Source organism: Bos mutus, chromosome 9 (assembly GCF_027580195.1).
Source record: "Bos mutus isolate GX-2022 chromosome 9, NWIPB_WYAK_1.1, whole genome shotgun sequence".
Taxonomy (NCBI): domain Eukaryota; kingdom Metazoa; phylum Chordata; class Mammalia; order Artiodactyla; family Bovidae; genus Bos; species Bos mutus.
The window spans coordinates 8,428,536-8,434,128 of record NC_091625.1 but is presented as its reverse complement, the minus strand read 5'-3'; positions in this window follow the sequence as shown (position 1 = coordinate 8,434,128).

The window sequence follows — 5,593 nt, the reverse complement described above, 5'->3', positions numbered from 1 at the left end:
TGAGCAGAGCTCCCTGTGCTATAGAGGAAGACCTCATTGGCTATCAATTTTAAATATAGCAGTGTGTACATGTCAACACCAAATTTCCTTACTATCCCTTCTCCCCACCCTTCCTCCCTGGCAACCATAAGTTCATTCTCTAAGTCTGTGAGTCTGTTCTTTTTATAGATAAGTCCATTCATGTAATTTCTTTTTAGATTCTGCATATAAGGGATGCCATATGATATTTCTTCTCTGACTTTTTGCTCTGCATGACAATTTCTAGGTCCATCAATATCTCTGCAGATGTGATTATTTCGTTCTTTCTAATAGGTGAATAATATTCCATTGTGTATATGTACCACATCTTCTTTATCCATTACTCTGCCAATGGATATTTATGTTGCTTCCATGTCTTGGCTATTGTAAATAGCACTGCAATGAACATTGTATTGCATGTATAATTTGTTTATTTATTTTAATTGCATGATAATTACTTTACAATATTTTGGTGGTTTTGACATGAATCAGCCAAGGGTGCACATGTGTCTCCCCATACTGAACCCCCTTCCCACCTCTCTCTCTACCCAATCCTTCTGGGTTGTCCCAGAGCACCAGTGTTCAGTGCCTTGCTTCATGCATCGAACTTGCACTGTTCATCTATTTTACGTATGGTATTATACATCTTTCAATGCTATTCTCTCAAATCATTCCACTCTCATTTTGTTCCACATAGTCCAAAACTCTGTTCTTTACACCTGTGTCTCTTTTGCTGCCTTTCCATATAGGATCCTTGTTACCATCTTTCTAAATTCGGTTCAATTCAGTTCAGTTCAGTAACTCAGTTGTGTCCAATTCTTTGCAACTCCATGAACTGAAGCATGCCAGGCCTCCCTGTCCATCACCAACTCCTGGAGTCTACCCAAACCCATGTCCTTTGAGTCGGTGATGCCATCCAACCATGTCATCCTCTGTCGTCCCCTTCTCCTCCTGCCCTCAGTCGTTCCCAGGATCAGGATCTTTTCAAATGAGTAAGCTCTTCGCATCAGGTGGCCAAAGTATTGGAGTTTCAGCTTCAACATCAGCCCTTTCAATGAACAACCAGGACATATTGTATTGGTGTTTCTCTTACTGACTTACTTCATTCCGAATAATAGGCTCTAGTTTCATCCACCTCATTAGAACTGACGCAAATGTGCTTTTTTAAATAGCTTAATAATATTCCATTGTATATATATGTACCACAGCTTTCTTATCCATTCATCTGCCAATGGACATTTAGGTTGCTTCCATGTCCTAGCTATTGTAAACAATGCTGCAATGAACATTGGCGTACACATGTCTCTTTCAATTCTGGTTTCCATAGTGTGTATGTCCAATAGTGGGATTGCTGGGTCATATGGCAGTTTTATTTCCAGTTGTTGTTGTTGTTGTTGTTGTTTTTCCCTTGGGAATCTCCACACTATTCTCCTTAGTGGCTGTACCAGTTTCCAATCCCACCAACAGTGTAAGTGGGTTCCCTTTTTTCCACACCCTCTCCAGCATTTATTGTTTGTAAACTTTTTGATGGCAACCATTGTGACTAGTGTGAGATGATACCTCATTTTGGTTTTTATTTACATTTCTCTAATAATGAGTGATGTTGAGCATCTTTTCATGTGTTTATTAGCTATTTGTATGTCTTCTTTGGAGAAATGTCTGTTTAGTTCTTTGGCCCACTTTTTGATTGGGTTGTTTGTTTTTCTGGTATTGAGCTGCATGGTCTGCTTGTATATTTTGGAGACTAATTCTTTGTCAATTGTTTCATTTGCTATTATTTTCTCCCATTCTGAAGGCTGTCTTTTCACCTTGCTTATAGTTTCCTTTACTGTGCAAAAACTTTTAAGTTTAATTAGGTCCCATTTATTTATTTTTGTTTTTATTTCCATTACTCTGTGAGGTGGGTCATAGAGGATCTTCCTGTGATTTATAACAGAGAATGTCCTGCCTATGTTTCCCTCTAAGAGTTTTATAGTTTCTGGTCTTACATTTAGATCTTTAATCCATTTTGAATTTATTTTTGTGTATGGCATTAGAAAGTGTTCTAGTTTCATTCTTTTCCATTTGACCAGTTTTGCCAGCACCACTTGTTAAAGAGATTGTCTTTTCTCCATTGTATATTCTTGCCTCCTTTGTCAAAGATAAGGTGTCCATAAGTGTGAGGATTTATCTCTGGGCTTTCTATTTTGTTCCATTGGTCTATATTTCTGTCTTTGTGTCAGTACCATACTGTCTTGATGACTGTAGCTTTGTAGTATAGTCTGAAGTCAGGCAGCTTGATCCTTCCAGTTCCAATTTTCTTTTACAAGATTGCTTTGGCTACTGAAGGTTTTTTGTGTTGCCATACAAATTGTGAAATTATTTGTTCTAGTTTTGTGAAAAATACTGTCGGTAGCTTGATAGGGATTGCATTGCATCTATAGATGGTTTTGGGTAGTATACTCATTTTCACTATATTAATTCTTCTAATCCATAGACATGATATTTTTCTCCATCTATTTGTGTCCTCTTTGATTATTTCATCAGTGTTTTATAGTTTTCTATATATAGGTCTTTTGTTTCTTTAGGTAAATTTATTTCTAAGAATTCTATTCTTTTCATTGCAGTGGTGAATGGGATTGTTTCCTTAATTTATTTTCCTGTTTTTTTTTCATTGTTAGCGTATAGAAATGCAAGAGATTTCTGTGTACTAATTTTATATCCTGCAATTTTACTATATTTTATCTTTTTAAATCATGTTTTTCTCCAGATATATGCCCAGAAGTGGGTTTGCAGGGTTATATGGTAGCTCTATTTTTAGTTTTTTAAGGAAACTCTATACTGTTATTCATAGTTGCTGTACCAATTTACATTCCCATCAACAGTGTAGGAGGGTTCCCTTCTCTCCACACCTTCTCCAGCTTTTATTTGTGGAATTGTATGTGATAGCCATTCTGACTGGTATGAGGTGAGATAGAAATGCTCTGCTTCACTCACAAGACTTTTGGGTAAACTATGGCCTATCTTCCTCCAATCTTATCATATTTATTCTGTCATCCAGCAGTTTCTGTTTCCCAGGTTATTTTTCATTCATTTCTTTATATCCTGGAGTATTGGGATATGATGTTCAAAGAGCAGCTTAATACTTACTGAGAGAGTTAATAGTGCTGAATGGCATCCCTGTTGGTGACTTGGATATGTTTAATGGCAAAAACAGTAATGCTGGATTGGTGTTTTTTTTTTTTTCCCTCAAGTTTGACCTAGTCAGCCCCTGTATTTATACCCATCACACAAGGGATAAATCTTTTTTTATCTTTACCTATCTACTCCTTCTGAACTGGAATAATATCCTGAAAGGAAAGTTTCAGTGCTTTTAACATATATTCATTTTTCTTACCTCATTGCAAGCCCTCTGATTGAACATGGTGAATGCATGCATGCTTAGTCCTGTCCAACTCTTTGTGATGCCATGGACTGTAGCCCACCAGGCTCCTCTCTCCATGTAATTCTCCAGGCAAGAATACTGGAGTGGGTTGATATTTCCTACTCCAGGAGATCTTCCCAATCCAGGTTGATCTTTTCAACCCAGGGCTTGAACCCACATCAAATGCAGTTCTTGCACTGGAGGGCAGATTCTTTACCACCTGGAACATCCAACTGAATATGGTACCATTTCCAAATGTACAATAGGTCTTCATGAAGTTAATCTGCCTTATGTATAATCTTGAAATCATTCCAGAGAACTCACAGAAATCTCACAGGAAGTAATCAAGCCAAGAAGCTTAATTTAACAACAAAAATAAAATAAAAATGAGGTTGAATGACTGTATATTAAATATATATATTTATGTATATAACACATATAAGTATATATGTGTTAAATAAATATATACATTTATATATATAAACACAACCAAGACTAGCCTGTTGTCAATCATCAGATATTTTCAGCATGGATAAGTCTGCCAATTCATTGAAAGTTTTATTTGAAAAAATGTAGTAAACTTAGGGTCTTGGGTTTGGGGTTGGATGGAGTGGATGCAACCTTGGGAAGTACAGGATTCTTCTCTTGTTCTATCATTGACTTTGAGAGATCAAGACTGGAGATGTTCCATCAAAACTGTAAAAACCCAGCTGGTTCTCAGATTAAGATTTTGAGGGATCAAATTACTCAGTAAAATGATTTATTTGGGGCCTTGGATGAGTGAATTGGCTGATAACAAAAATATCTGTCTTGTATGTGATTTTTAAAAATCTTCACTTGTGACTAATATTTGTGTATTTTTATGTTATTTTTAAGGCAATGATTTAAGACTTTTTTTTTTAATAGTACAGAGCATAAGTTTCAAAACCAAACATTTAAATGAAACTTCAAAATATCAGCAAAGCATTGTTCTGCCTGATATTTTGTCTCTACTGCTTTGCCCCAGGGGTTTGTAGACCCAACAGTTTGAAAGTCACTGTACTAAGATTTAAATTCCTAACAAGCTACGTAGACCAGTGGTCAAGAGGACAGGTCCTGAAGATAAATGAATTTAGGCTTTAATTTTATCTCCTAAGATTTATTAATCTTGTGAACTCATGGAAAGTTATTGAACTTTCCATGTGTCATTTTCCTTACTTCAGAAATGAAGATGATAATATTATCAATGTCATAAGGTAGTAAAATTAAATGAGACATTTTAAGTGTTCTTAACCTTTAGGTGCCATGGAACCCTTTGGTGCAATTGAAGATAAGATTTTTCAATTCATAACATAATACATATAGAATTAAAATAAATCATTTTGAAATAGTTAGCAAATATGAAAGATTGTGTGCCATAGTAATATTCATGATTCTTTACAAATTAAATAGAGACCTGATGACAAGTCTAATAATTCATAATTTCAATGAAGTAATGAGTGTAAATATTTCAAAGTATCTGTTGTAAGTGTGATGAAAATATTTGCGATTTCTATTGAAATAATTGCTAAACTTCTGTTGAAAGAAATTCCAAGTTTATGTTAAAGGCTAGTGAAAATAAAGATGTATTTTTTCCATTCAAATTTATATATCCCTGAATTATATTGGATTACTATTTAAAACCTTTGTATTAGAAGGTTTTAGCACAATATCTTATAGGTTAGTGGCTTAAGATACATCTATTGTTCTCACAATTATTATCATCATCATTGCCACCACTGTCATCATTTCAGAAGGCAGGAACATATATTTTGAATTATTAATATAGCAATAATGTTTGAAGGTTCTTAGCAGATACTGAAAATAGTTTAAAAGTTGAATATTCACTAATAATACGGAATAAAAAATGACAGTATAAATTTGGATATTTTCTTAAAGTCAAAACATAAAGGATTTTAGAAATAACAATTACATGACTTGCAATCTCAAAAACTTTTTTCATTTATATCTTGGGAAAAGTTTTCTTTCTTTTCAATTATAAACTAGTATGTTATTCCCATCTCATTACTTATTTCCACATTTTGTCACTTTAAAATAACAAATGGGACCTAATTAAAAGCTTCTGCACAACAAAGAAAAATATAAGCAAGGTGAAAAGACAGCCTTCAGAATGGGAGAAAATAATAGCAAATG